We start from the raw sequence: 21,532 nt of genomic DNA, 5'->3' as shown, positions 1-21,532 counted from the left end.
TTGAATTAGAATTTGTGAGCGAAGGCCGAGTAAAGCGAAATTAGAATAAGAGAAGAAATCAGAAATGAAAATTTGAGAATTTGAAAAGATCAAATTTACAAATATGGGTTGATCTGAATCGAATATATAAAACATATTAACCGTTAACAACACCCTAATTATCTAACGACTACTACTCTAAAGGAGGAAGAGTGAAACAAACAAGGGAAGAACACAATTTTATACAAGAACATAGGTAAATAAGTTATTGTTTTGTAGAAGTAATGCTATATTGACTGGTGGCTTCTTTCAGTTGAAAAGTATGATGGTCTGCAAGATGGGGATCTTACTTTGAGATAGATGAACGACGTACTGTTTCTCGATTTTTTGTAAATAATATTAGATAATATCGAATCTTTATGTAAATTTGATGGATGAAGTTTTATAAAAATGTTTATGTGTTTACACTCGGTCATTTTTTCAGATTTTTGCAATAAAATGTTTTAACAAAATATGCCTTGTTATTTCCAAATGTGTTTAATAACACTTGTAATTATTAAAATGTGCATATAATTCCACAGGTAAATGTCACATTTATTCATATATATTAGACTTTTGAATAGTATCGTTCCTACAGACTTTATTAGTTCAAATAAATGAAAATGCGCATGCGTTAATCCAACAATTTCTTTCTAATTAAAATGAACTGTGCTGTCTTGAAGAATATCGTTTTAATTTTTGCAGCTCCAATGAGAAAGCATAGAGAATGACTCTCGGCCGTTTTGTGTTAGTGAGGTCAGAAGACTGATTGAAGGGTACTTAAAGGGAGCTAATTTGTTTCTTTTTTTCGGAATAACAGCAATATCAGCAGGTTTCCGGAGAGATGGACCTGTTTGTAGCCTGAAGGTGGAATTTGGATCCATTTCATATAAATTAAGCAGCTAATCTATATTTATGAAGACTTTGAACTTTATGAGTAAATTGAATATTATCACTTATCGATAAACTATCATCGAGATGTTTAATGTATTGCCTGTCGCAACTTGTAAATTCGTTACAAAATCAGACAAGAAAATATTTTTAGCGTGTTGCAACTGCATTGAATATTGATACGGACACGGACTCTAAAATATCTCAAGAAATAAAAAACAATATAAACTAAAATTCACCAAAAAGAAACCGTCTTTATGCGAAACGGGTGATGAATCAATAACAGCTTGACTTATTTCAAAGAAAATTATTAGTCTTGAAACTATCCATAAAAAGCTAAAATAAATGCAGCTATTTGAGGGATCTTGAACATTCCTTCATACACTGTTGGGTAATATAAGATTTAAGTGGTGAAAAGATAAGTAACGAATGGGTTTAATGGAACGTGCAGACATTGCTTTTAAAAGATTACAATTTCTAAAATATAACAAAATCAAGGGAGAATTATTATTGGGTCACTCATGGCAAGATGATAATAAATATAGCTGGAAAAAATGATGTAAAAAGATAAACGTGGGAATAACTATCGATTAGGTTTTGTTAGTCATAACATTTATTAATAATTCATTGCAATTATATGTCATGATGAACTACTTCATGCTGGAAACAGAAAAATTAATGAAATTTTTTTACTCCTGGTGCAGAGTGTTTTCCAGAAGTGTTTTCTTCTAAGTCCAAAGGTGAAATGGCAAGGCTACCATGGAGAAATGAACGATAACTTAATTTTGTAGCGGTTTGAAAATCAATTTTTGAAGAACTTGGAGGAACCGTCAGTTATTTTTATGGACAATTCACCATATCATAGTATACTGGTGGAGAAGATATAATAGATATGCTGGTCGAGAAGGATATTCCATTAAGAACTAAATGGTGGGATATTGAACATGTTTTAGACAGATTGGAAATTAACAGTGTAGTGATTGACAGTGACTCGGAGAATGAAAGTGACCAAAGGAAACTATCAGGATATGTGATAATGCTGTGCAATGCTGGAAATTCCTGAGATGCGAGTGGAGCCAACTAAAGTTATGCACATAATTAATAGAATATAACTGTAGAAAATAGCATTGTACTGCGTGAAAGATTTGTGTGCATAGATATGATTGTAATTGTTCAGAATTAAATATGAACATTAGGTTAGAACCTATGAGGAGAGAATGAATACTAACTGTTTTATAGATATTGTTAATGCGTTAGGCATAATTCAGTGATTAATTGTTTTAAAAATTGTTGACACAGGCAGCAGTAGATGAATTCAAAAATAGAGTGATATCGAAATGACTTGACAAATAAAACACCATGGAAGGAAACAAGAACTAAACGTAAAAAGGTAAAAATGCTCTCGAATGAAAGTAAAATACATTACTTTGATATATAATTTTTAATTAGTTGGATTAGGCCTCCAGGGGAATGCCACTACATAAAAAACGCTCCTAGAACTTTACCTCATGGGAAATTTGGAAAATAATTTAATGTAAATATAATAAAACAACTCTAACCTACAAACTATTAGACCTGTGTTCTTAATTGTAGTTTCAAGTCCCTCGATAATATATGGATTAGATGTACTATAATATTAAGATAAACTAAATATGTTTGATAACATTTTTATTTAGATTAATATTTTGTCCAATGTCAAAGCCAAACTGAACTCAACCACAGAGTTGATGTGGCAACATTGCGACGTTTTGACATCACAAGTTTCGATGACGCCTATACAAATAAAATTTAAGTTTTAATATACGAATGAAGATATATTATTAAGTTTTAAAAGTGAACATACACCTGGTTTAGTTCAAGAAATTTAACACACAGTTAAGATTCCAAACACCGCTGTCATATACCTTCAAAGATAATCCGAACTGACCGTTTTCAATTACAATTTAATTTTGTCTAACAACATCCACCGTGACAATAAAAAATATTACCCTGTTTACACATGTGTCGCCCGATCTTGTTTGCCAACTAGACGCAACCTAATATCGTAATCTTCGGACCATATTCGGACTCATCCAAGCAAAAAACATAAACCTTCGTTCTCGAACAACCCCGGAAAATAGAAAAACATATTTCCATTATCATGTCCACGGTCGGATCCGATCCCATTTCTTGCGCTCGACTACGTCACTTAAAAAAAGGGAATAATTCCAACGTAAACATATCGCTTAATCTGAGGAATATTACACAAAAATATTATGTTACCGCCGAAGGAAGGATCTCGACCGTGGGGGGTGGCTTTGTCAGAATTTTTAGATAAACATGTGTCATCTGTCCATGGAGAAATGTCAAAAATCGTTCGATAAGGAGCACTCGAGCGTCTCTAAGTCGTCCTATTCCGACCAAACAGGACGAAAAAATCGTGATTCAATCAGGTAGAAATCGGTAAATCGAGAGGATGTTCTAAGGAAAAATACAAATATATGCGGAACATTATTGGATGAAATATGAACACAATAACCAAACAAATATTAGATACGGAAGCCTCCCCTGTTCATCGTATACGATATTAGTTGGTGTATTTCATTTTAAATGATTATTTTTGGAGATACTAAGAGGGAAATAATTAAATATTTAATTCGTTTTTGATATTCATCCTCTTCATTCCTCTTTCATCTGTAAAGATAGATGAATGCCGAGAGATTTAACATTAGAGAAAATTTTGGGGAAATGTTTCGCGACGTCCAACATATATGCCAGATAGTGCTACTTTTAACTTATTACTTGATTTAATCGCTACGACATAAGCAGCGACAGGATCTGATTGGCTCACTTGGTTTCTATGGTACATTTGTTGTTTATTTATTTTTAGCGCCATTTTCACTATGGCTGACATAAAGAATATTGCGTTTAGAAATTAAATTATTAGTTCATTAGTATATATAGTCAAATCAAAATAGACACGGGAAACGTCGCAGTGTTGCCGCAGCTATTCTAAGTTTTAGTACTTTTAGGCTCTGACATATAACAAAATTTTAATATAAATAAAATAATTGAACAAATATTCTATTAAATATAATTTATTTTAACATTATAGTACATCAAATACATTTATTATCGAAGAACTTAAAAGTACAATTAATTTTGCAGCCACAATAATTTATAGGTTAGAGTTGTTTTATTATATATACATTGAGCTTTTTCCATACTAGTATCAGTAGGGTTCTAGAAGCCTTTTTGTATGTAGTGGTATCCCCGAAGGCCTTATGCACTTAATTAACAATTGTATATCTGAGTAATGTACTTTACTTTCATTAGAAAGCATATTTATGTTTTACGCTTAGTTCTTGTTTCTTTCGATGCAATGAATCCTTCTAAAGTCATTATCACATTACTATATATCTCTTTAGTTTCTCCTGTTACTATCTGTATACATCTTTCTTGATAAAACTACATTAAATCACTGCATTCTCCTTAATGCATTTGCCATATCTGCAAAACTGTTAGTGTTATTTCTCTATTTCGTTTCAAACGTTCATGTATATTCTGAAGAAAAACACACATGCTCGTAAAGCTTTCACACTCTATAATACAATTCCCTAGAATCAAAGTATATTAATTGTATATTGACCTTTAATGGTTTCCTCTTTCATCACCTTGTCTTGGTAATCGTCAGCATTGAATCAAAAACTAACAGTCATAAAGTTTGATTTAATCACTTGCAGAAATACTAGTCAAGTTAATAAACAAGCTGTTTATTTTCAATCAAATAAAACTTGCTTAAAATTCTACCATTTGTGAATTTTTTCTTCAATGTATCTGATCGAGCTCAAACAAATCGAAGGTGTTATTTTCGACAATGCCTCTTTCCATAAAGCGAGACTTTCCATAATGCATTGATGCATTATGTTATGACTAACAAAACCTTATCAATAGTTATTCCAACGTTTACCTTTTTCCATAAAACTTTGTTGTATTTATACTATATTTATTATCATCTTGCCAACCAACAACCCAATGTACCATTCTGAAATATTGTCTCTTTTAATAAATATATAAATTGATATATTTCTTCCTTGATTTTATTATATGTTTTTAAATCTCTGGAAGTTGCATTAAACCCCTTCGTGGATTATCTTTACACCACTTAAATCCTATATTATCCAACAATGTATGAAGGGATGTTCTACATCTCAACTAGCTGTATATCTTTTGGATCTTTGTGGATACTACCCAGACTAACAATTTTCTCTGAAATAATTGTAGTAAATTATGTTTCGATTGAAAAAACTACTTACTGTTTTATACATTTCGTATATTTGATCTCTGAAACGCTAAGATTGAGCTTGATTCGTCACCTGTTTCGCATATACACGGTTTCTTTTTGACGAATTTAAGGTTATATTGTTTTTTATTTTTTGAGATATTTTAGTGACCGTGTCTATACTAATATGCAGTGCAGGTGCAAGGCGCAAAAAATATTTTCAATAAAAACGGCGGCGATTTAAAATTTATTAAAACAAAGCGTTAAAACAACGTTTGCCGGTTTATAACCTGTAATTATAATATTTTGAAGAATTTTCCGACGTTCGGCAAACGGACAACTTTTGCAGGCTCATTCCGTTACATGTTCGAACTACTCTAATAGCATTCTATCTCATTTTAAATAGAATAAAATGACAAGGGTAATATTGTCTGACTGTAAAACTAATTTACAACTTTAGACAGACATATATTGACACTCGTGTCACTGCTATTTTGAATTGACTATATAAGTCGGTGGTACAAGAAGTAAAGTGAATTATCGATCTAGAAAGTGTACCCGAATGCAGTTTGTAAAAAAATGCAGAATTATTTTTGTTCAAAGAAGTATTTGGCTGTCATTAAAAAACGGTTGATAATGTTATAAATCCCAAGCCGATTGGATGAAGTATCAAAAAAAATTATGATCGTTAGAGCATGTTTTGTTGTTGTAAGTTGGGGTAAGTTTATCCATATATATAAAAATTTATATTTTTAATTTTAAAAATTAATCCTCTTCCATAAGAAGCTATGCAGACGGCTATAAACTTTCCTTCTTAGCAAATCTATTAGAAGAGGATTAACCGATATTCAACACAAGATGAATTTTGGTGTAAAATTTATTGCCCAAGTAAGAACACATTTTCATAAATTTAATAACTACCTTGAGGGGTTCATTTCAATAAAGAAAATGGTGTAATTATACAAATAAATGTATTGGCTTAAGGCTACTTAACCAAGATAGTTTTTTCTGGATCTAGGTCTTGGATTTAGGAATATACATCTTCGGTTAGTATGTTTTAGAAGTAATTTGAAGCGTTCAAAATAAGTTTTTTTTTAATTAACAACAGTTAAACATGAGGGCTCTTTAAATAATTTACATTCTATACTAGCGGGGGTTGACCCTATAACTTCAATTCCAGATGTTGCTATATGAATAAACGTGTCAAGGCAATATCTTATGCCCCAGAAAATTGTTTTATTATACTGTCAACAGGTCCCTTTATTTTAAACCTGTGTATTTTTGCCAAATATATTTAAAAAGTGTAAATTTAAAACGTTTTAATTGTACAATACATAATGATTTTCCATTAAAATAACTACACTTTTATAATATACTTTTGGGTAAACCCGTAATTGATCTCTAACAGATTAAATTGATCTGAATTGATCTTAAATTGATTGACTGAAGAAGTAATTTTGAATTGTTTCAAAGGTTTTTGTTTATGATTTTATATATATAATATTTATATTTTATAAATATATTTTCTTTACAGATTATATTTATTTCATTTGTTGAATCGATAAATTTAATTCAGAAATTAAATTGTTTTTTATTTAAACATTATTGATCAATTAAACGTGACGTCAGGGCCGTCACGTGCCGTACTTGCGTCGTAAACTTTATCGTAGAAGCAATTAAATGTCTTCACAACAAAATGTTTTTTTTACAAGTGCCTATAATGTAGACTTTAATTGGTCAATCAAATTTCTTGAATAACCTATATAAGCCCATCTGGATATTGGGCAAGGCAACCGACCTATTACTCTATGGTTTGATTCTAATTTATATGGTACTGATTTAGTACGAGCTTACTTTGAAGGTGTTGTATGTCGATTAAGAGGTACGATGGGATTCCACTCTGTTATTTTAGACTTTCGTTCGATAGTCTTGTAATTAAAAAAAAATAATTACGTCCTACATTGGATATATTTACTATAATCCTAATTTACACATTAATTTATTACTACTGTTCTGTTGTACTTGCATTAATAGACAAGCAAGGCCAATACGGGATTAATACATCAATCTGTATTTCCCAAATTAAAATAAAACTAAACTACTTAAATTACAATTAAAAATATACTTATACACTATACAAATTCATGGGTTTTGGTTCGCTCCTACCTTCTGATTTCCTGTGAATTGTCTAATAGTTGTATTGCTTCCACGTTGCTGTGATTTAGAAACCTTATTTCATGTCTTAAGGTGAAATCTTGGATCACTTCGTAAATCCATTTGATTTCGTTCGTGGCGTAGCGATAAAAATTGTTAATTAATCTTCGAACTTTGTTTTGATTGCGTTGGATTACTAGCTGGTTTGATGTTTTAGTGCAACCCCATATTTGCACCTTATAGGGCCAGATTGGTCTTATGATTAACTGATAAATCTACTAATAATACTAATACTTCCGACTAACCACTCCAGTTGCTTGGTCTTCAGTCTAATCTGCTTTTTGTCTAACATGATGTTTCCAATTTAACCTAACGTTGACATGGATGCCGAAGTATTTAGCTGATTTTGCTTGAGGAATTGGTCATCCGTAAGTGAAGCATTCAGGTATTTGTCATTTTCCGCAACGCAAATAAAGTTGGCAGGTTTGAAGCTCTTAAGCTGTATGTTCCAGTTTCTAGTTCATTTGTATACCTTCTTGATTTCTTCTTGTACTTTTGTTTAGCCTTAGGTAGAAAAATATCTTGACTGTGATAGCAGTTTTTTTTATAACATCTTTATTAGATACGCTTAGTACAATCTTAATTATTATTATTACAATTAATTTATTACTACTTTTCCTATGTGCTTGGATTAATTAACAAGCAAGACGAGTACGAGAAAATACATCAGTATGTATTCCTCAATTATAAAATTATAATTATTTATTAATTATTAACTTATAGCTATAGTTTACACTAATAATACACACTAAATGTTCACACAAGTTCGTATGGTTTTGTTCGTTTCAGTCTCCTGACATCCTGTGCGCTGCCCAGCAGTTGTATTGCTTCCACGTTAGTATGATTTAGTAATCTTCTTTCGTGTTTCAAGGCGAAATCCTGCACAACTTCATTTGATTTCCAGGTCATTGTGCAGTTCTTCATTGGTTACATAGCGATAGGCATTGGTAATCAATCGAAGAATCTTGTTTTGACAGCGCTGTATGACTAACTGATTTGAATATTTAGTGCAACCCCATATTTGCACCCCATAGGTCCAAATTGGCTTTATAATTGTATTATAGATCAACCTCTTTGATTTTAGATCAAGTTGGGAGTATTTTCCGACTAAGCAGTATAGTTGTTTTATTTTGGTTCTAATGTGTTTTGCTTTTTGTCTAATGTGATGCTTCCAATTTAATCTACCGTCAAGATGGATTCCAAGGTATTTTGCTGATTCTGCTTGAGGAATCGGGCATCCATTGAGTGATATAATTAAGTTTTTATTATTTCGCCTTAATGCAAAATTACCGTAGATAGATTTGGAGCTATTAAGTTGAATTTTCCAATCTTTTGTCCATTTATAGATTTTGTTGACTGCCACTTACACTTTTTCTATTGCCCTAGGCAGAGATATATCTTTTGCCATAATAACTGTGCCATCAGCAAATGTTCCAAGAAGTGTTTCTTTTGTTGTTGGAATGTCAGCAGTGTAGAGCAGATACAGGAGAGGTCCTAAGACGCTACCTTGTGGAACTCCAGCCGAGATATTTTTAAATGTCGAGAACGCCATTTCGTGCGATACTCTAAATTTTCTTCCGAATAAATATGACTCCAGCAATTGACAATAGTTACGCGGTAACAATTTGCTCATCTTACAGATTAATCCCAAATGCCGAACCCGATCAAAAGCTTGTGAGACATCCAGGAATATTGCAGAGCAGTATTTCTTGTTTTCAAACGCTCTTTCAATAGCCGCAGTTACTCTGTGCACTTGATCGGTAGTTGAATGGTGATTTCGAAAACCAAACTGGAAATCTGGTATTGTTACCAAATGTTTAACACGTTTATATATCAGCTTCTCAAATAGCTTTGATATTGCAAGTAGTAGCGAAAGACTGTAAGATTCGACTTGTTCTGCAGGTTTGTCAGGTTTTTTGAGCATAATTATTTGTGCAACTTTAAAGCATTCCGGGACATGCTTCAGCCTTAAACAGGCATTAAATATATATGTCAACATGATGATTGCTTTTCGTGGCATTTCTTTCAATAATCCAGGTGAAATGTCATCTATACCAGGTGCCTTTTTAGGGTTGAGGTTATCAATTTCAGTGGCAACTTCCAGTGGAGAAATTAAATTTAGATCTACATCGGGTTGATAAATAGGAGTTGTATCCATGGCAGATTCTATATCATTAGGCCGAAAAATGTTAGCTAAATATTCTGCGAACAATTCAGCTTTTTCATTGTCGCGTCGAACCCATTCATTTCGATCATTTTTAATTGGCGGTACTCGAATAATTGGTCTTTTAAATCTTCGAGTTGCTTTCTATAGCGAATAATCTTTGTCCGCTTGTGGGCTTAATTCACTTAAATACTTTTGAAAGCAATTCTGTTTATACTCTTTGATCTTTTGATTCGTTTGATTACTAATTCTATTAAACGTAGTTTTGTCAGCAGCATTTCTGGTCCTGTGCCATACTCTTCTAGCTTTTCGCCTTTCTTTTATCATTTCTCTAATTTCGAGGGGGTAAAGTACTTCATATTCTGATTTCTCTCTCGCTATTGGGGTAGCACCTTTTGCAGCTGACCGTATTTGTTCAGTTATATGTTTGGTTTGTTGCTCAAGATCATCTATAGTTTTAAGTCTTACTTTTAAACTAATTTGTTCCTGCAGTATTAATCTGAATTTGTCCCAGTCAGTATATTTGTTGGTAAGATTAGGCTTTTTTGCTTTTCTTAGGATTGTCGCGCCCAGTGTTAACAATACTGGAGTGTGATCAGATGTTAGATCACACAAGCTTTCTGTACTAATTTGATTTAATGAAATGCCTTTTGTAATGTAGAAATTCAGCAAGTCTGGGACTTTGTTACTGTCTGTAGGCCAGTAAGTGGGTTCGCGCCCTGAATGATAATTACAATTTGTAAGGTTAATGGCTTTGAGTAATTCGTTTCCTTTTCCAGGTGTTATTATTCGTGAACCCCAAGCTGTATGTTTAACATTAAAGTCTCCACCAATAATAAACCGTGGGCCTAATTTGTTGTGTCATTTTATGTCTCGGTGGACAATATATAGCGCCAATATTTATTTCAGCCCCGTTTTTTTCGATACTAATTCTCGTAGCTTGTATTTCTTCATTTTTAATCTCTTCTTGTTCGAAATGTTGTATATTTTGTTTAATTATTAAAGCTGTTCCGCCTCGAGCCCGTTCACTGGGTGACAGCAGTGTAGAGCAAATATTGGAGTTATCCCAAGATACTACCTTGGGGAAATCCAGCTGAAATATGTCTAAGTGTTGGTAATTCTTCTTCATGCGAGACTCTACATTTTCATTCGAAGCGCTAATAATTTCGCAGTAGCAATTTGCTCATTTTGTAGTATTTTTTAGATTAATCCCAAATGCCCTACCCGCTCAAAAGTTTGTGAGACGTCTGAATACCTTTTCGACAAACTCTGTTACCCTGTGCATTTGGTCGATTATTGAGTGATGATTTCGAAATCCTAATAGGAAATCTGGTATTTCTATAAATGGTTTAAAAACTTTTTAAAAGTTAAGTACGATAAGAGTACGTAAGAGTAAGGTACGTTGTCGGCTTGTCAGGTTCTTTCACCATAATTATTCGAGCAACTGTAGAACATTCCGGAACATTCCTCGGTTTTATACAGGCATTGAATTTATATGTCAATATAATGTTTATTTTTCGTGGCAGCTCCTTCTATAACCCAGGTGAAATGTCATCGATTCCAGGAGCCATCAATTAGTATTGAGGTTGTTTTCAATATTTGTGGCAACTTCCATTGAAGAAATCATATTTACAGCTACATCGGGATGATAATCAGGACTTATATAGATTATAGATATCATACAATGAGTGAAAAGTACTAATTAAGGCTTTTAAACTATTAATTTCTAGTTATTTTGTGTTATATATAATTACACACTATCGAAGAATATAATTTAAGAACAAAATCGAGATAGATCTGTATATAATTTAAAATAATTTATTTCGATCTTCCCGATAAGGAACATCAAGAATCGCCAATATATGTCAAGAGACGTGAAGACTTCAGGTAGTGAAAGAAAATGGAGATGGATGTTTTTCGAAAAATGAAAATAAATATATGCGGATTTTTATTGGGCAAAGCTTTTAAGCAAACATTTGTGAGCCAACGGTGGGGTCGATCGCTGATCGAGATAGCGCGTAAAACGTTTGTGCGAATGTTTTTGGACTAGCACAGATTCCCCTGTCCGATAAAAACGTCCAAATGGATTTTGTTATGATTGAAAGGCCAGTTGTTTTGCTAACAACGGCATCATTAAGCGATTCCAGTTCAATAGGTTTCCACAGAATTAGCATCTGGTTTTTGTATAAATATTTCTCGCTGTTAATTATAGACCACTTTTCGTTTGCCACCTGGTATTAGGCAATAATAACTTCGTTTTGAATTGGGTGTGTTTGCATTACTTGGCAGTGGCAAAGGGTGATCCTTGATAACGCAATATCAAGTAGTGTATACATTAAATACGCGGAAGGAATTAAAAGGTTTGTTGAATTATTGGAAAGGAGATCCGATCACTCACCTTGTTGAAGATTTATATCACGCTTTGGACGATTTTGTGGCAGATTAAAGCTAACATAAAACAACTGTCATTAAAAGGTTGGATTCTACTTTGGATTTTAAAATCGTCCTTGAAAAATGGTTTAAAAGAAATACATAATTTTAGAAAAAAATTAAGGTATTTAGATGATGGGGTATGTTTTTGACCTGATTTACCAGCTGCAAACTCCCTGCTGATGTTAACTTAATTTTGGGAACGCCTCTTAAGAGATCTGATGTGGGAATTCTTGGAGAAAGACTGAGGTTGTATGAAATTTCTTGTATAAGGAAAATACGGATCATCTTATTTCTGATGTGGCAGTTTCCCAATGAATTTGGGTATTTCTGACAATACATGGCGCGTTCAGAGTTTGCTAGAGAAGTTTATTTTGCATTATCTGAAGATTCCCCACTAGTTCTAGCCTAACAAACCGATACCATGTGTTAGATCCACATAAAATGACAGATCTGATGAGCAATTTGTAAAGCAAAACTTTAATCGTCGAAGACAATTTACTTTCTCTGCAGATGAGAGGTTCAGCACTCTGGCGACACCGTAGTCTTTGGAGATTGCTTTATTTATCTGTGTTGACCATAGAAATCTACTATCAAAGATGAGAGCGAGTTGTAACTTTTCGTCGCCATGGGATTGATAATTTTTCTACACTCAGCTGGTAGGCGCTTGAGTGTTGTGACGGATGTTTCTCTGATTGTGACAGATTATGGCCTGGATTTTTTGGGGGTTGATTTCTAACCTCCAGAAATTTAGCCAATGGACAGAACGGCATGTACAGAACGAGAACTGGCGAGGAAATCTGTTTCATTCGCGTATTGGGCGGTTTCAACATCTTTCTTCATTGGAATGTCTGACATAAAGAGGTTGAATAATTTGGTTGACTAAGATTATAAAATTTAACTGAAGGAAATTGGAAGAAATCATTCCAATCACGCGAGCAACCAATCTAGGAAAGACGGGATATATTCTAGGGTGACCTCTAAATTGCTCGACTAGGATAGATTTGTACTTTTGTAAACATCGTTTTGACATTTTGTGCTTTATTCGAACAGGTTTACTTATTTTACTCATTTTAATATTCATTATTTTATGTTGATATATTCTAGTTATAAAATTAATGTTATGCTACAGATAATTCAAAATGGAACTAGGATTCTTCTAGGTAAATTCCTCAACTTTACCAAGAACTGTCACTGTAAACAGACTTGCTGTGGCTGGAAAGTTATTTTTACATCAAACAAAATTGACTTGACACATACACGTGTATTTTATCTTTATTAAACAGATATATTATTGATAATGACTCTACTATGGACAAGCACCACCCTCCAGGTTGTTTTCCACAAACGATTTTTCTGGTACCACACAGGGATGGAACTTCTATTTCGTGTAGCCCGAAGTAAATGACAAGGAAGCAAGACCTGAGGATGGTAGATGAGATTATGCCGAAATCTTTCGCGAAGTAAATGCGAAGTGAAGCCCAGAATACTACTTCGATATATAAATGGATTGTAGTTAGTAACAATCAAATGCATAAAGTAAATCCGGACCCTTCGAGTTTCGAACCTAAGACTATCGCAGCAGTAAGAGGACCGTACTCTCGCCTTAACCACTGCAGTTACCAAGACTTTTGTATTTGTGGCAGCTCTTGAACTTTGGCACTTAAAAAAAAATTAAAAAGTATTTTAAGGTCTCCTTTTTGCCTACGAGGATATATCTGGACTGGACCTACAGTTTGACGTGAGCTTCGAACCACGGTCCTCAGCATTAAGCCTACCAACTGGTCTGTCACCAACTTAGAGACCATCCCAGAATAAGGGCATTTTTTAAATTTCTGGTATTAGTATCACGGTTATTTGTGTTTAAGTCAGATATGTATTGTACCCTCGTTCTATTTTGTGATATGCATTTTGATATATATTCAAAATAATTTTATTTCCCCAATCCATTTGAAAAAAGCATTTTTTTCATCTAAAATAAATATTTACCATTAGTTTGATAAAAATAAAGTCTTAGTAAATTAACGTAAATGGTCCGAAAATGTTTGCTTTTGAAGGTCTAAATTACCTTTTTCATCACATACATAACATAGTACCACCCTTACAGTCTATATTATCCATTACATCAACGCCCGTTCATCAACTGCTAAGTCATAGACTAATAAACCACAGTTGTCCCAACATTTCAACTTTTACGATTTAATTATATTTACAAAACTTCCCGAATAGGAAACATATCCTTATCCACTAACTTACCGTTTTATGGCCACTAAAAAAAAAAAGCAACACCTACGAAAACATTTTCGTGAAATACGATCTAGATTAGGAAAAAAACCTAATCCTCTCCCGAGAGAAAATAAAACATATTTCAGGTCTCGACATCGTAACAGTAAGTTGTCTCAAAGTGGAGGAAGTATTATATTGGTTGACCGATTTTTTCGTGCTTTTTGGCGTGGTGGAGCGGTGGCCAAAATCGACCTTTTTTGGAAAGTATCGTGTTACCGAGTCTGGTTTTTAGTTTCCGTTAGAAAAACACGACTCGGGCTATTTTGCACGTGCGGCCCGTCCGAAGACAAAAGACGTTTTTGTTGGTAATTTATGGCTTTGCAATTAGAGCTTCCTTGTTCCCCTCAGATGGAATTCCTTTAACGATAATTACTTGACTTTGGACGTATAGAGTTTCAAAATATCTGTGTAATATTATATGGGATGAATAATGTCAGAATCTTACGTTAATAAAAAGTAATTTTTATTGCAGCCATGATTCGTTTCGTTTTTTTTCTTAAAATAAAAAGTAATTTTTAACTTATATCTTATTACAGCTTGGCATTTCTAGTGATCTTGTAAAATGGATACAATTCAAAATTCGTTTCGTTTTTTTCTTAAAATAATATAGTTATATTTGTCATCATTGTTTAACTTATATCTTATTACAGCTTGGCTTCTCTAGTAATCTTGTAAAATGGATACAATAGACTTCAGAAACAACTCGATGAGATGGTCACATATTTAGAAGTTGAAAGTCAACCCACAGAAAGCCCAGGTCATCTTCTTCCACAAGAAGCGTTCCTATGGTCAAAAGAAGCCACCTATCTCGGTCTACTATTCGATTAGAAGTTTTGGTGGAATACCTAGATTTAAAGGTCCCTCCAGAAAGGTTAAGGTATTGTCATTCTGCTGTTTCCGCTCATCAACCGATCCAGCAGGCTTTCTCTCTCAATACAATCTCTCCTGTACAAGATGCTGGTTCGATCAGTTGTTATATACATTTCTAGTGTCTATCTCAAATGTCTCACGTAATCAGAAGGAATGTCTTCAACTCATCTGGTTCTTCATGGCCTTATGCTTTCGCAGCTGACACTAGCCCGTCGTGCTCTTATTCGCACTTTTTTTGGTCAAGCGATTAACTCAGGTACCGCGAGCTGCATTGTGTGATAACGACGCTATGACCTTGCCTGGCACTCGTACCTCTTAATGGTATTACCGGCCACTGACATACTCCTTACCAACAGTAAGGAGTATTAGTTGGGGTCATAGGGTCAGCTGATGGAATGGGGTTTGGTAGGTAGCCCAGAAGCAGTCTCCACATAACCATTCCAACTCGCTTATTTCTGCGGGTCTCCGCAACCAGGTATCCATAACTGGATTACCTTAACTAGTTTCAGACCAAAAACACGGATAGAATCGTATTTAGAGAACGGGTCATTCAAATTCAATGTTGGTGATTTTTTGTCGAGTAGGGGATCCATTTAGTCTGGTGTTCCACAAGATTCCCTACTCAGTCATCTGCATGGCTGATATCCCTAAGGTTGAAACAGTAAAATCTAAGTTCTATGCGGATGACGCTGTATTATTTTTATGCTTTTGAATGTCCAAATACATAAACCACAAGTTCCAAGACAGACAGACAGGTGAAACTTAGTTGACTACATTTTATAAATTATAAGAGATATGTGCGAAGACAAAATTCCTGTTGATCAAAAGCTAGTGAAATTTCCATCCCATGGTTACAAAAAATTACATATATCGGACTTATTATTTCAGAGATTATTCCTTCAAATCTTGTCAGAGTATCCGAATTGTAAGATCGTTTATACGGATAGCTCTAAGTCCTCTATAGTAGTAGGTGCTGTAATAAATAATTAGTTTAAAATAAACTATTTAGATTACCTTGTATTTTCACTATACTTACAGCTGAAATGCTCGCAATTAAGGGAATCTTAAACCCCATAATATCAGTTAATAATCCTGCTGAAATATGGCTTATATGCTCTGACTAATGAATCTCGCTTCAAGCTATCAATGTTATATTTTCCTCATATCCGCTAGTGGTGCAAATCTTTGAATTATACGGTTTGGTTATATCTCGACAAAACAACATCATATTCGTCTGGATCCCCAGCTACAAAGATATATTTGGGAACGAACTGGTTGATGATTTCGCCAAAGACATTATTGCGAGTGGACAACAAATTGTATACTCATTGGTCACCGCCATTTTCCCCATCCTATCCTAATGACAGACCTCTGTTTCCCAACTGTGAGCAACCAATATCCCATATTTTGGTGAAAGACAGAAATTTATTAGATGTCATAAGAGTTCATGAGTTACCTTGATTCATTGAAGGATATGGCCTCAAAACCTGCCTAAATTGTTTGATTTCCTCAAAGAAATCGGTCTATATTTTAAAGGCTAATTTTAACCTCCACATGGCCTTCTATGATTGTCATGTTAATTGTCTCTAAAAAATACTAAACCGTTGGAGAGATAAACTAATAATATACATATTTCAATCAGTAAATTGAATTCATGAGACGTGTGAATTTGGACTGTCGAAAAGGTAGAAAAAGACAGCATTATTAGCATAAAATGTGGATTTTACTATTTCAAATTTAGGGATATCAATCATATAAATATTAAACAGTACCGGTGTGAATGCAGAACCCTGTTAAATTTCATACTGATCTAATCTGACTTCATCTCCTAATAGACCAAGAATGAAGTTTTTCTCATGCGTAGCTTACTACGTCTGCTAACCTAACAGCTTGCTGGATTGAAGAGTATTTGGTTCGAAATCCAAACTGCTCATTTTGAATGATGCTTTTCATTTTCGCAACTTTAACAAGGGCGTAGATAATTACCCTCCAAACGATTCTTGATAATTATTGAACGATAGTGGGGGGCCGCCTCTGTTTGTTGACGTATTTAATTGTCTCTGATATACCATCGGATATTCAGCTTAATCACTAGCATTTTATTTTAAATAACCTGCATTTTTCTTTATATTTATTTGTTTTGAAATAAGGAACGTGTACCATCGCATAAGAAATGCAATAGTGTCCTCGCTACGCCATAATTCTTTTCTATATACCATAAATACTACTATAAATTCCTAAAATTGGTACTACCAATATTGAGGCCATATAATGATGTGAAATATTTTAATTTAAAGGATTGTACTGCAAATGTCATGTTTGAAAATTACAGTTAATGTAAATGAAAAGTCAGAAAGTATTCGAAAATATAAGAATTGTCGTAACATTTAGTAGAAAAGGCCTAAGCAGATTTAGAATGAAGATATATAAAAAATAATTAAAGAACAAAAGTTTTCAAACCAAATAATATTATTATACATTGTTATCAGTTCTCAGTTTGAGTTACTTAATATATATGTGATATAAATAAAATATTAGTAGTTTTAGAAAAAATAATTTGTTCACCTTACATTACTTATTCCATACACAAATTTGATTTTTAATTTTATTTCAAACTGATTAATCGATTTTGATTTAGAACATCAATCTTGCTCCTTGACAATTTTCAGGGTTATTTCCAACAGACAATAAACTACGGACTAAAAAGAAAATAATTCAGTGGTACACAGAGGCCGAAATACAGAATGGTATTTTTGAAACGACTAATTATTTGACTTTTCTGTCTGGTCGGCACTTCTGTCGGCACGTCTAGTCAAAGAGACGCTGGTTCCGCTCCACAATGCTCTTACAAATTTCGGTATTGAAATGCCTTTGGTCTCTACCGACGATTTGAATAATGGGGGTAATGGATAAGACGTGATATGGTTTATTTGTGACTTGGTATGTAATCAAGGGATTTGTTCAATTTGATGTTACTTGGAAAAAGATGTATGGGTTAAGAAATGAAATCTAATTCTGTACCACATCATTAATTTGGTTCGTGTCATGTTCAGTTAAATACAGTAATATTCTACGTATAATGTTCGAATATATTTTAATAATTTTTAGATATTTTTCTTTTTAGTTTATTGTAGAACGTTGCATCCAGCAATAAAACAAATTAGAAGAAGAACAGTCAGGATTTAATAATGTTTAAGCAGGTCACAATGTCTGTTTAGAATTTGGGATACTTGGGAAGTTGAGCTGGTTCAGTATGCCTTAATAAATAGTTTTAAACACTTGATAATTAGTTTGTCATACACCGAATATTTAATTTACTATATGTTTATCGTCATTTCATATGAATATATATATGAATAAAATCAGAAAATTGTCATTTATTATCATGTTTTACTTTTATCATCTCATAATTTTTGCAAGGTTTTCTCTTGTCATCTCTTTTCATTATTATTTTCTCAATAGAGCCAATTAAAAAGAAACCAGGCAATCTTTGAATAGTCACGAAATGTACGCTACAAATGGAAACTCGGTCAAGTTTAAATATTGCCTCTGTAATTAAAAGTATAATCTAAATTTGCAAACTGCCGAGTTAAATATCTAAATGAGTGATATATTTTTTTTTGTTTCAATCGTGTTATTTGGGCTTGCACTGAACCCAAGGGATTTTCATTTCTGTACAAGATCACTCGGTAATGATACATAATAATATGAATATATATGTGAATGGTATCAAAACAAATATAATAATTCATTCTTCTACACCTCGAATTTCTGCAACTTTTTAAACCCATTTACAGTGTAAGATTTCTAAAATCGTCAAAGTTTCATCGATATATTTTAATGTTCTGAAATATTATATGTATACACCCAGACTTTTGGCATTATCTTTTTGTTTTAAGAGACTTTCTTGCTTCAACAAATGAATATTTAATGGAGACTTATGCTCAACTGACTATTTTTTCTTTTACTTTTGTTAATTTTATCCAACAAAATTACATTATACATTATCAATTATCAACCATTTTATAAATTGTATTATTGTTATTTATAAGAAAGTATCTATAGATGAGTATCAATAGAAATTTAAATTAATGATATCAGTTCTGATCAGATTCATCTAAATTCGGGACCTTACTGGCTTTAGATAAAACTAATTTTATGCATTATAATTTTTCAAAAAGCTTAAAAACTGGTAAATTTAAACCTTATCCAAAACTTGATGATACCTCGCGTTAGATCGATATCAAAAATATTTTATTAATTGGTGATCTGTCTTGAAATTCTATCATTTATACCTACTGTTTAATGTGGCCCTCAAATAATGGTCTCTAGCGTTAAATCCAGTCTAACTAGCAACACATTTAAAATCCATCCCAGAAGGAACTTCATATTCAGATACTGGGTAAGACCAGATCTGATCCGAAATATTATAAATATATATTAAAAACACTCATTCCTGATCGATATCGAAGACTTGAACTCGTAATTATTGTATCAGTTAGAATATTGTATCATAGTCTTGATTACTACGCTATCAAGTTAGTAGATATTATAACAACTTATTATGAACGTTTGGCTAAACCAGATATGAAAGTAAGGGATATTTTGCTACTCTTATCTTTGAGATTGATTTATTAATATTTTGGATAAAACATAATATACTAAAATACTATAATATTTTTTTTACTTATTCCCCTAGAGGTTGAAGAACCTGCCAAGTTGACAATAAGTATTTCTTATCCAGTTATTTAAAAAAAAATTTAAGATAGAGAAGTTTTAAATTAATTCGATTTATTCAAGCTGAAATAATTGTGATCTTCGAATTTACCATTTACAAAACATCTAGGAAGAGGATATAACATAGAGATAGTAGATTAAAAAACTATAATTAAAAGGAGTGTCGAATCAAAATACCCCCTCAATTTAAAAATTAATTAAATTCATCACTAATGAATGCTCAGTAGCATACAAGAAACAATGGAAAAGCGATTATAAATTGATATTCAAAGTATTTCATAAATATTACATCAGGATTATACGATACATCGTTTCTGATAAGCGCAAATAATTATAGCGATTTTGTAAAAATCCTGTACCTTAGACTAAATATGAAAAGGTAGAAAAAGACAGTGTTATCAGCATAAAATGCGGATTTTATTATTTCAAATTTAGGGATATCAATCATATAAATATTAAACAGTACCGGTGTGAATGCAGAACCCTGTTAAATTTCATACTGATCTGATCTGACTGATTAGACTTCATCTCCTAATAGACAAAGAATGAAGTTTTTCTCATGCGTAGTTTACTACGTCTGCTAACCTAGCAGCTTGCTGGACTGAAGAATATTTGGTTTGAAATCCAAACTGCTCATTTTGAATGATGATTTTCATTTTCGCAACTTTAACAAGGGCGTAGATAATTACCCTCCAAACGATTCTTGATAATTATTGAACGATAGTTGGGGGGCCACCTCTTTGTTGACGTATTTAATTGTCTCTGATATACCATCGCATATTCAAATTAATTATTAGCATTTTATATTAAATAACCTGCACTTCTCTTTATATTTATCTGTTTTGAAATAAGGAACGTGTACCATCGCATAAGAAAAGCAATAGCGCTCTCGATACGCCATAATTATTCTCTATAGCTTATTTGAAAAGCTTAATTTTGAAATAATATTCAGAGAAAACAATATTAGCTCTTTTATTGAAGTGTTTGCATAAAACGAAGGTTGTTTATCATAGATTACCATAAATACTACTATAAATTCCTAAAATTGGCACTAACAATATTGAGGCCATATAATGATGTGAAATATTTTAATTTAAAGGATTGTGCTGCAAATATCATGTTTGGAAATTACAGTCAATGTAAATGAAATGTCAGAAAGTATACGAAAACGTAAAAATTGTCGTAACATTTAATAGAAAAGGCCTAAGCAGATTTAGAATGAAGATATATAAAAAATAAACAAAAGTTTTCAAACCAAATAATATTGTTATACATTGTTGTCAGTTCTCAGTTTGAGTTACTTAATATATTTGTGATATAAATAAAATATTAGTAGTTTTAGAAAAAATAATTTAGTAGTAGTAGAAGCATACAAGAAACAATGGAAAAGTTTTTTTTATTTTATTACTCTTCGTGAGTCCACAATCTGCCCTATTGGCAATAAGTATTTCTTCTGTTTATATTATATATACATGGCATGTAGAAAATCACTTCATTAAGCAATCTTCTGTATAAAATATTAACTTAATTAATTAGACTTATTCTAATGCTTATTCTAAACTCTACATATATCCAGTAATCAGATCAGGTGGTGTTAAACGTTTTAGTCTACGCACTTCACTATCACGTCGCATATTTAGCTGATTAGCGAGTACATTGGG

This window comes from Rhynchophorus ferrugineus, unplaced genomic scaffold (assembly GCF_030347505.1).
Source record: "Rhynchophorus ferrugineus isolate W39M unplaced genomic scaffold, kcgeb_rfMv2 rfM1, whole genome shotgun sequence".
NCBI classification, from domain to species: Eukaryota; Metazoa; Arthropoda; class Insecta; order Coleoptera; family Curculionidae; genus Rhynchophorus; species Rhynchophorus ferrugineus.
This window is presented reverse-complemented; position numbering follows the sequence as displayed.